The sequence below is a fragment of the Anabas testudineus genome, chromosome 6 (assembly GCF_900324465.2).
Source record: "Anabas testudineus chromosome 6, fAnaTes1.2, whole genome shotgun sequence".
NCBI lineage: Eukaryota > Metazoa > Chordata > Actinopteri > Anabantiformes > Anabantidae > Anabas > Anabas testudineus.
Window position 1 is genome coordinate 1220774 of NC_046615.1, and position 12637 is coordinate 1233410.

The window sequence follows — 12637 nt, forward strand, 5'->3', positions numbered from 1 at the left end:
ATAAGGTATAATTGTACCCCAGCAACTTCAGTTACCCACTTCTAAAACTTGGAATCTTACAGAAGGCCCCAGGGAAGATCCAGGACACGTTGGAGAGACTATGCCGCTCAACTGGCTTGGGAACACCTTGATATTTTAACTTGGACCTCCAACTCAATGGAAGAGTTGGAGGAAGTGTCTAGAGAAGGAGAAGTCTGGAAGGGAACTTGCTGCCCCCGCAATAAGTGGAAGAAGATGGATGGATGGGCTTCCTAAAAGTGTTTAGTCATACATATTTTATTGTGATAAATGCTATTTACAGGGGGTTCCTTCAGTACTTTCCTTCACCCCACAGCCTGTGTAAAAGACCCGAGAGTGGGGTCAGGTGTTGGGAGAGAAGGAGTGTGAATTTGGTGACATTTTCTTGCGAGACCAGGTACTGTGGTTGTTTTACTGAAGGAGCTGTGTTTGTAATAAGATTTGAACTCAAGTACAGTTGTTTTTACACTGTCTTCAGTATGCTGATGATTACTTTACTCAACAAAGTAACCACAGTTTGTAATGACATGTAAACCTCTGGCAGCACACTTCTGCTGGATCTAAAAAGTCTCCATACATACCAGTTATCAAGCACCACTGTTGTTAGTCCTACATTATCTTGAGAAATGCTCAAACCCTATTTCTACAGCAGTTGCTGAGAGTATTTCTATTTTCTAGGGCTCCCTAGTGAAATTATAACTGATACACTAAACAAGCTGGTAGAATGGTATACTGCAGAGAGAGAGAGAGAGAGCTATTTGGGTTTGGCCTGATTTGTAATGCAGGGAAAAAAAGAAGCAGATTGAGAAGATGAAGAGTGGGAGAAAGCAAAGAGAGGATGGAAAAAGAAAGAGATGACAGAACATGTGGGAATTTTACATAAACTGTGAGTTTTTATGTGAAGTTGTGTCAAGCTGCTAAAGGCACGCATCATGCAAGACAGCTAATTAAGATTTAATGTTGTTCACTGGGTCTTTGATGCATATGATTAAAGGATTCTCCATATCTATATATACAATAAATATGTTATATACTGTATATAGTGTATAAAGCACAAATACATGTATTTCTTTATGCACAGGGGAGCAGTGGTGAGAGCTCCTCCCTTACTCTCCTCACTCCCTACTCCCTACTGTTAAGCAATTATTTCACTCACAGATGCTAAGTAACATTGCAATTCGGGTACTAAATTAATTTATGAAGGATTCAAAATCTAAAAAAATGTATTTCAGGAAAGGAAACTGAACTTGGCGGAGCATTAATAAGATTAGGCTGATGACCAAAGGAAAACTGATGTTGCAGAGCGGCTCTGGGAATTCTGCCAGCAGAATGAGGGTCATATTTTAATCAAACTCCTTTTCATTAATTAGTATTTGCTTTTCAAGCTGAAGAATGGGCAGGCACAACAATTTGGCAGCCTACTCCAATCTAATCCAATCTAATTTGCTGAGTCAATCGCTAAAATGCAAACCCTCTGGATCCATGTCAGACAGCAGTTGTGCAGAGTCATCCATCCAGTCTTGTTAATAGTAGATGTCTTTTTCTTTCTCTAGAGAAGGCATTCAAACATTTCAGTTAAACTGGGGTGTCCATTAACAACTGCAGAGTTTTAATGTAAATCCCAACAATCGTTTGGTTTGGATTCATTTCACTGATGAATCAAGCTTTATTTATGCTTCTACACAGAGCCCGGCCATAGGCCACGTACACCTTTGTCAGCATTCATTCATGTGCACAGTCTGTGCTGCTGTTGGTGGGATTACATGGCACTGTGTTGAGATATTGTGGTGCACTTCAAACAATCGCTACTAAAACTGATCAGATCATATTCTACAATGTAGAAAAGACACTGACATCAGAGGACATAGTCTGACGCTGTTGAGTGGTCCAATCATAGAAGCTGCTTTCTGTTTTGCCACAGCACGTTGTTAAATTGGGGCACATCATAGAGAATGCTGTAGGGTCCTATACTGAAGCGACAGCACTGGCCTTGGTCACCAAAAACAGCCAGATCTGTGCATAGACAGATATGATTTATAAACTCCCATTGTAATGATGGTGTAAGCTGAAGCATACAGCTGCATAGAGTCTTAAATTACAATATATATGTGTTTTCTCCTTAGAAAGGACAAAGCACATAGACAAACAACAACTTACAAGTGGGCAACAAAGTAATTAAAACTCAAAGTTAGGCAGAAGGCATTTGAATAGCCACAAAAGGTGGGTGAGAGATTGTTTTTCCTTTTTTTTTGTGCAGAGGAAGTTTTTGAATAGTGGGGGTGAAGCTGCTGAGTGAGCAGAGTTATGTAGGTCCCTCTGAGCTGAAAAGATGTACTTAGGACCATCAGACACTGTTTGTTTGCAGAGTGCAGTCGGCGACGGGGCCTGTAGACCTGGGTTACAGTGCTCAGGTACAATAAGAAGGTGCTGTTGAGCCAACCCATATATAGGTAACAACACTCTGAACCCAATTCAGGCAGATGCTGAAAGCCAGAGCGACAGCAGCGTGACATATGCTTTTTGATTGGGTGAACAATCCCATGCAATCCCTTATTATCAGTTTTTAATGATTATTTTTTATTTATAGGACTTTGTAGAGATTGGTTTTCACTTTCACGAATGAGTCTTGATCAGTATTGCTTTCTGACATTTGAAGCTGTGGAAACAAGTGGGAATTATGGGCAGAAACCAGCAACTGTGGCTGTGTTTCCTTCTTTCTCTCCCTCATGACTTAATCATGATGATTTAACATGTAAAGACAGTTCTAGTTAATAATGGAGCTGAAAAAAACAGAAGGAAAGAGATGAAAGAGACAGATACGGATAAAAATGCACATCTGAAGAACTGGGACATTATACAGTGTGTGTAAAGCTGCAGGACTTCATGATGATTGAAAATATCGCTTCAGGCATCGCCACTCTCACACTAAGTCAACACATCTGTCACTCCTCTACACCACCTCCTCCTCCCTTCACCCGTCCCTCCCTCCATGCATCTATCCATCCATCCATTCCCCTCCCACCAGCTGCCCATATGCCTCTTTCAATCCCCCTTTACACCCCTCCTCAACCCCACCCCAAACCCTACTCTCCCCAGCAGTTGGCTTAATGGAACGTTCTTGCACATAACACAGTACAGAAGTGGACTGAACCATTGTGCAAGTGGTGGGTGGTGAGCAGGGAGGAGCGCTGCAGAGAAAGAGGGAGGCAGGGCAGTTCTTTGCTGCTCTAATCCTCCAGTCCTGTCTGTGTGTGCGTGCGTTGATGCTCTTTAAATATAGTAAGTACAAACTCCATATGAGAATTTAAAGCCTAGAAATGAATTTTAAAATTTGTTGTCAGGTTGGGACACCGTCAAATGGATGCAAACTTGACTCTGGTCTGGTAAGAGAAGTGTTTTTCGGTGTAGTTTGAGTTGCTTCGGTCGTATTTGACTTGGTGCGGGCTGCAAAAACTGATGTGTGCTTTGAATGTAATAAGGATTTTAATATTTTGGAGCACCACCAGATAAATATATATATGAAATAATTATGGATTTATTAAAATTTTCATTATGAGATCAAATGCAATAGTACAATGTGTCATTGTTAAGTTACAGCTTGAAAGGAATAGATAATGTGTATGCAGTATTAGAAGATCAGACAGTACAACTTTTGCTCCAATATGTCAGCAGCTGTAAGTACATAGATGTGCTTTAGGTAACATATAGAAAAAATAGAAAAAAAAAACAAAACATTGTGAGCATGTTGAGTATAGATTGTTAAAGAGTAAAGGTGCAAAGTAAACAGGGACACAAATCTATTAATAACAAGCAGGAAGTACAAAAGCTCCTATTGAAGCAGAGGAGCTTGCCAGCAGCATTATGTAATCAATGCACACACACACAGACACAACTCATGTTACAGTCTTTGTATATATGTAATAATAATAGTATGATAAGACTTTGTTTCTGTTCTTTGTTGTCGATTCAGTTGCTGTGTAACATGGACTTTACATAGATTTTACATAGCAGGGTCTGAAACCAGTCTCTGTATCTTTATTGTCTTCTGTAACTGAGCTATGGCAAAGCTTCTTGTATACTGATGAGCGCAGCGTCATCCGAAGTGTACATCTGTCAAGGCTGTAAACATGCCTTGAGCACTCCTCGTTCTCGTGCTAAAAGGAAAGACAGAAGAGTCCGCAGCAGCAAGGACCTTATACAGATGTGGGACACATAGTCAAAAGAGGGGGCCACATCTGGAAAATGAGCAAAATGTAAAACCCTGCATTTAGAATATAATAAGTCACTGATTATGTTCACTGGAAGGGATGCCATCATAAGCCATAGTTTCACCTTTATTCCTGACAGAGCCATATTCCACACAATCACTGGACATCGTAAACATGGCATTTCAATAATTCTTCTTGTAAGAACAGGCTAAAATTGGAATCAATGAAATGAATTAACGTCACCTCATATTAAGTACTTTATATCACTCCGGTCCATGTTTATTTGTTGGAGACTTTTCATCTTGAACCCACTGGTTTTCTTTCATTTTTATATCATTTAAAAAACAATTTAGCAGCAATTAGCAGAAATGTTGTTTTCTTAAAACTCAGTAATTCATTAAACAGCATGTCTGCATTTATTTCTGTTAAAGTTACATTACTGTTTCGTACACGTGCAGTGCACATATTTAAAAGCACTCTCACTTACAGCTGTGTTAGAATAGTTGTTGTGTTAATTGTATGACAGGAACATATTATATTACTAAAATGTAAAAACAAGAAACTTGTGGTCAACATGGAAAAACACCTGGTCCTTTAAAAACAGCTGATAGCACATATTTGATGATGCACTGAACCACAGTGCAGCGTACTTCTGCTCCAATTTGAAACAGCAGACTGCACAGTACCTAAGGGAGTGTACGTCTTTGTATGTGTGTGTGTGTGTGTGTGAGTGTGAGAGAGAGAGGTCTCTTCCTGCTGTAGATAGGAACATGATGAATTATTAATCTTGTCTAAATGACTGGGCTGACTATGTGGCTTTCTCTTCAGCTTCCTGTCCTCACATCTATCGTGGGTTTAAGCATGGTTGTTTTTGTCTTTCTGCTCACACTGTTTTTCACATCAGTTTAATTCCAAATGCAGTAGGTTGATAAAGAGGAGGCTCGACTGTCAACGCTTAATACACATCTCCATACCCATTAGGAAATGAGAATTCTGTTTAGTCTTTCCTCTTCAGTTCACAGGGAGTGGAGTGTTTTATGGAGTTACTTACTCTCTATCGTTTCCTCTGAAACTGTAATGTCTCCACTGACCTTGATGATGAGTTATCTGCTCCAGAAAGTGCGATTCTGGGAAGAGATGCAGTGGAGAGCGGGTTTTGACACCTGATTTATCCTTTCCTTTGATGATTTGGCTAGTCATGATAGCCTAAGCAAAGACTGACAGAGGCAAAGCTCCCACCAGAATCAGGAGGTGAAATGGAGGGACCCCAGTCAAGAACCTATGGATAGACCTTGAAGGTAGAACACTTACTGCAACACATTCTAGCCCGAGGATACTCTTGGCAGCACATGATAGGCAGCAAAATACCCATAGGTGTCAATCCAGAAACACTGCCAGAGAAAGGCCAGTTAGCACAGGAATAATGTATTGCCGATATTACTTTCTTTTACCTCACCTTCAGTGGCCCAGGTGAAAACATCAGCAAGGCAGGAGGGCACCAAGGTGGGATTAGATTACCCAGGACTCTCCTGTGAGTCAATCTGACCAGATATAAATTGATCCTGTTGAACCTGTGATAGGGTAAACTGGAAATGGCTCAAAATGAGAGTTTACTGAGCCTAGTGTGAGCATAAAGATCAGACACTGGAGCAATTTAAGAAAGTCATGTGGTCTGATGAGTCCAGATTTACTCTGTTCTAGAGTGATGGGCATGGACAAGCCTATAGGGACAGTGCTATGATCTGAGGTTGCTGCAGTTGGTCAAGTCTAGGATTAGCAATGTTATATGTCCAAAGAATAAGGTCAGCTGACTACATGAATATACTGAATGACCAGATTATTCCGTCAATGGATTTTTTCTTCATCGGTTGCACAGGCATATTCCAAGATGACAATGCTCAAATTGTGAAAGAGTGGTTCAGGGAGCATGACACATCATTTTCATACATGGATTGGCCACCACAGAGTCCAGACCTTAACCCTATTGAGAATCTTTGGGATGTGCTGGAGAAGAATGTACAGCGGTCCAATTCTCCCATGATCAAACCCAACAATCCCATTTGAGCAAGCATTAGGCAACAGTGGAAAGGAAAAACTCCCTTTAGAGGTAGAAACCTCCAGCAGAGCCAGGCTCATAGTGGGCGGCCATCTGCCTCGACGGGTTGGGGTGAGTGGAAAGAGAAGAGACAAAAGAACAGCAGGCAATAAAGACAATAACAAACAGCAAAAACATTAGGCAGGTCAACTGGATTCTGGTGATATACAGCTTCAAGGCCGAGTATACCTGCAGAACAGTACAGAGAGAGGGAGATAGAGAGGAGGAAACACAACTAAAAGAGAGAGAAGACACAAAGTTAATAACATGCAATGGTGGCATTTGCATTGGTACAGGAGAAAGGAGAGAGGAGAGGAGCTCAGTTTATCAGTAGAGGTCCCCCAGCAGACTAACCTATATCAGCATAACTAAGAGATAGTTCAGAGTCACCTGATCCATCTCTAACTATAAGCTTTATTAAAAGGAAAGTTTTAAGCCTAGTCTTAAATGTGGAGAGGGTGTCTGCCCCAACCTGAACTGGGAGCTGGTTCCACAGGAGAGGGGGTTGATAGCTAAAGGCTCTGCCTCCCATTCTACATTTGGGCTGGGGAAATATGGAACTATGAGGTCTTTAAGATAAGATGGTGCTTTATATGTTGAGGAAAATAATTTTAAAATTAAATTCTAGATTTTCTTGGTGAAAAATGAAAAAATGAATGCAACTGTGGATGGGAATACATTTTGTGACAGTGACATTGCAAAAGCTAAACACTGTCACAATGAATGCGTGCCATAATCTCCAACGAAATATTAGAGAGTGTGACTTGGTAAGCAGTGTATATAATATAAATTCTTATGATTTATTAGATTTGCTCCTTCAAACTAGTGCCTATTTCACTATCTTCACCAGAAAACGATTTCATTGTTGAGCATCTGATCTAGAGCTAATGACACAGACCCCAACCCTGCAAGCCTCAGCATCAACCACAAATAGTCTCTGCCTGATTCAAGACATTTTCTTGTATGGATGCTTGTGGGTAATAACTAACAAAGTGTGAAACCAGTCAACCATTAGATCCCAATCTGACCCAGCATCTGTTTCAGACAAGCCTCCTCTCTTCTGTCACTAATTATCTGTCTCTCACACAGAGACAAAAAAAAAGTGACTAATGTCAGTGACAACAGGAAAACACAATGGGATGACAGAGAACAGTACAGCATTGGTTTGGGGCAATTACCTAGTCAAATAGTTCTGCTCGAGTGGGATTGTGTTTTTTTTTTTTACATAATATCTATGTTGTTGTGTTGCTATATTCTGTAAGTTCTTAAACCTTACATTGTAAAATTACTTGACATTACTTGTGGTTTGGCACTATGTAAAAAGACTCAATTGAAATTCAATGTTGCACTGGTAAAGCCGTTTTTAATGTGATCCCTCAAGTATACAAATCTATAGGTTAAGTTGGCCAGTTGCTAAAGGCAGCAACAGGCGGATCCTAAACACTCTGGAAATTAAATAATAAAATTTTGTAGATGAAATGTAGATATACAGACAAAGCAGTTGTCATTAGCCTATTATGCGTATGCATAGGTTATGAATATCCTATATTTCAATCCGTTATGTTTTCAGAACAGAAAATTAACTTTAGAGTAACTAGACTGCCATTCAGATAGAAAAAGGACAGGCTTGCTGAAACCTGCACACACCCTGCTGACTCTGCTATCAGATTAATTATGCGTCAGTCCTCACTGATAAAACTGGGTCAGTCACTTAAAAGAAATGGAGAGAATGGAACTCAGTCTGTGCAGATCATTTCCTGCTGGCAAGCTATCACAAACCTTTTGTTAGGCTGGGCTGCTGCTCATCACAGTTCAGCTGTCAATCATATCATTTAGCACTGCTGAGTCATATCAGGTATCAGGCTTCCTTTCATTCATTTCATTTTTACCTCCACCTTTATTGAACTTTTGGAGGATCCTGTCCACTGAATAACAAGGCCAGCAGAGCGCTGAGAGTAGCCAAAGTGAACTGTCTTAGGGCACAATTAAAATGTTCATATCAGAAAAGAGCAAAAGTACTGTTTAGAGTGAAATGCTTACAAAAACTATACAATAAGGACAGGGATTACATCAGATTTATGTCTAGATAAGAATGCAAAGTGAAAGAAGAGGTAAAAACAAAAGGTGGGGTACATTTTTTAACTGGCATGGCATGCAGCCGGCATGGTAACTAGCCTGTTGTCTCTGGAGTTGTCTCAGTCATCCACTTCAGCTTCATTACGCTATGTTCGGGGTAGTATCCATTCTACTGGATTCAGCAAGTAAATTACATTTTTTATTAAGCATTTCCGTGATTGTTCTTTGTGAATGAACAATAATCACATCCTTCAATGAAGCACCAGGTATTACAAATTGCATATTTCTGTGGCTGGGGTGGTTAAAGTTTATGGTAAATCTGTCCAGTGTTGCCTATGCTCCTGTAGCGGTTCCACATGGAATGGTTGTTGATCTGTTATGGTTAATCTTCAGAATGTGGTTGCTGGAAAAGAGGAGGTTGTTTCAGCAACTGGAACACACCACAGACCTGCCGGTACTCATACTTACCCACAGAGGACTTTAGAAATTCAAATACAAATGGAGACACTTTGGGACTGAGCAGAGCGGCCAGTCAAAACGACACCAAAAGCACAACAAACACTCATCTGTGAGGCAAAGAAACAACCTTGAGTGACAACCAAAGATTTGAAAGCATCATTAGAACTAGCTACCTTCCGTGTTTATGAGTCTACAGTAGGTAAAACTGAACAAACAGGGTGTCTATGGCAGGACAAAAAAGAAGGATGTTGCTGCTTAAAAGAACATTGCTTCACAAATTTGCCAAAGAGCACATTGACACTCTACAGCAGTATTGGCAAATTGTATTGTTAACTGATGAAACTAAGGGTGCTTTCACACCTACAGGATTTAATTCTATTAAATGGGACTCAAGTTTGTTTTCCCTCTTGGTGTGGTTCGTTTTGTGTATGAACATGGTAATCGCACTCGAGTGTGCACCAAAACCATTACCCCGAGACCAAGATGTCCAAAAAATATGACAGAGCTAAAGCAGTTCTGGCTGGGAGAATGGGCTAAAATTCCTCCTGAACAATGTTCAGGCCTGATCCACAGCTAGAGGAAGCACCTGGTTGAGGTTCTTGCTGCCAAGGTCAACCAATTATTAAAAATCTGAATTCTAGACCAAAAGGCATCACTGGATACTCAAAGTGTCCCACTGGGGTGTTGAAAGATGTCTTCAACTCATCACCCTCTCTGACTTGAACCAGATGGTATGCGTTTTTGAGATCAAGTTTTGTAAAAATAGTACCATCCCGTAACAGTTCAAAAGCTGATGAGATTAGTAGAAGGTAGTAGTGGTTCGAAAAAGAAACCGGCACCTGCTGGAGAGGAGGATGGTCAAATAAGCCCCGTCCAGGAACTTCTTCATGGCGATGTGCTCAGAGGCAGACAGAGTAGAAGCGGCCTTTGGGTGGAGTAGTACCTGGGAGGAGATCTATGGTTTATGAGGTGGCAATGAGGTGGCTTTAGATTTGTTGAAAACCTCTGAGATCAAGGTAAACGTCTGGAACACATGACAGGTCTGGGAACTCCTCAACGTTCTCCACTGCCTTGAAAGGTAGAGGGTTATATTTGATGCATCATTGTCTCTCCTCTGGAGAGAGCTTGGTGCACCCAATCTGCATAGGTTTAGGTGTGGGGCGTCTAGCAGGCAGAGGTGATGTTGTCTTGGCTGGAGGAGCAGACACAGTCCTGGTGAAATCTTGATTATGAGACAGAAAAGCAAAGAAAAGTCCTCTGAGAAAGCCCCACAGGATCTGGCTGGTCCTGTAAATAGGAAAATCACAAACCCCACCTTGGTTGGAACTAGAAATAGATGGAGCACTCGGTTAAAAAAGGATGAGTGATGTCACTTCCCCAAGATGGCAGCCCCCTTAGGTTGGAACATGTGATGAATGAGATGACGGGTTAGTAGAGGGGGGATTGAGCCTTCAGGGATGAAAGTCTCTGCAGCAGTCAACAATCATGTTTCGTGGTGAACCGTCAATCTTCCAGAGATTCAAAATCTGTCCACAGTCAAATGTCACAGATTAACAGAGCCAGTCCAAAGTCATACACAAGGTTAACAGAAAGGGCACAGAAAAAAACTCACAGTATCCAAAAGGGGTTCTGGCAAAGACAAGGTTCAGGTCATGCAGCTGGATCGATATTGAAAGAGCAGCCGGGAGCGATCGCTGGATAGTTGTCTGTCGTAGAAAAAAGATTACCTGGCGAGGAGCAGAGGGCGCAGACTCTAGTAATTGGATGAGAGTGGAGTGGTGAGGGAGAAAACAGGAAGGGGACCATATAAGTAGAGAGGGAAACAGGAAGGAAGACCAGAGTCCGTGACAAATAGATGGTACTAGGTTAGTACACATTAAAGTTTAACAAATAGTCAAACAAAGTAGAGTAATACATCTAATAGCCAACACCCCAACCGCTAATGGTACAGTATTGTTAGTCTAATGGAATAATGGTCTATCATCACCAAGAGCCTCAGTCTGACAAAACCACACAAACAAGACAGACAGGAAACTTATTTATTTGTCACAGTTGTCTCTGTTAAGAGCTAGAAACAACAGTTTGGAGTGGAAAATCCTTAATGCAGTGTTTTACCTTTAAAATGGCTCATGATTTAATTAGGCAAAAACAAACACAATGATCCACAATGACGGTCCAGCCATCAGACAACAGTGACTCATCACTCCACAATGAAAGTGGAAACACACCACACTTTGTACAGTTTTCATAGGGACAGTTCACTCAGCAGAAAACATGAAGGTTACATGAAAGTTGTAGACTGTTAATTTTATGGATTATTTGATGCACTTGAAGAAATGTTGAATTAGCTCTTTATAAAGTCGTGTGCCACAAAGTGAATTTCATTAGCTGAGAGATGTGTAGGTCAAAATAAACCTTTAAATAATAAGAATAGAATTGGAGAATAAAGGCTGTGGTGTCACCCGTGTGATCCATTAAACATAACAACACAGTAATTCAACAATTAATTTTTATATATCACCACAAATACTGTAATAAATATATGTTGCTGACAAAATTAAATTTCTCAACATAGAACCTCATGGCCATGTAGGTTAAGAAGAATAAGTAAATATATGTTAACAAAATAAATAGATAAATAAATAGAAGTCTGACTTTGCTTTAAGGATTTCATTATTTCATTATTCATGACTTAAAACAGAACATTTTAAATAATACAACAAATACAATAATACAACAAAAAGCATGGGTCATTGGCTACAGTCCCACTAATCGTAAACGTCTTATATATAATATAAATATATATTTGCAACACAGGGACAGAAGTTGCTCTAACATTCTTGTTTGTAATTTTCTCTCCTCAGCATCTCTTTTGCTTTCTCTGGCCTGTGTTTAGTGTGATTCATAGTGGTACTGAACATCCGTGTGTTGTTCTCCATTTAAAGTGCTGAGTGACAGAAGACATTTAGTTTGAAATATAATTATAAAACAATCATGCTCTTTTGTAGAGGTAACATCATTTTTACCATTTTTCTTTGTTGTATTTTTTTTAGTACGATTCTGTCGATCCAAACATAACATTAAAATTTTTGTTAGTTTACAAGTTAATTGTAAACTTGTGTGGAAAAAGAAGCCTGATTTTATCTGTGATTTTTTATGTAATTGTGGCTTGGCAGTGTGCACCATCACTCCCATTAAAGACTGTGGATTAAACTCGGGCTGGGCAGTATACTTGACTTTTTTCATATCATTTATAATCTGAGACAGATCATAAATTACCTAATTTTCCGCACTATAAGATGCACCGCATTATAAGGCGCACCTTCAATGAATGGCCTATTTTAAAACTTTTTTCATATATAAGGCGCACCGCATTATAAGGCGCACCTTCAATGAATTGCCTATTTAAAAACTTTTTTCATATATAAGGGGCACCGCATTATAAGGCGCATAGAATAGACGCTACAGTAGAGGTTGGGGTTACGTTATGCAACATTAGATGGAGCTGTGCTAAAGGGAATGTCAACAAAACAGTCAGATAGGTCGGTCAAACTTTATTAATAGATTATAAACCAGCGTTCTGAAAACTCTGTTCACTCTTAAAATGATGTTGATGATGTGCTCTGGCCGTGTCATGCCTTTCAGTTCAAGTGATAAATGAATAACAATAAGTTGTGACAAAGGCAGCTAAAAAGTATTATAGTATAGTTCTTAAAATTTGTCAGAGTGAGAGTTGTGTATTTTAGTTGATCTCTGTTAAGATAATTAGTTGCAGAGTGAG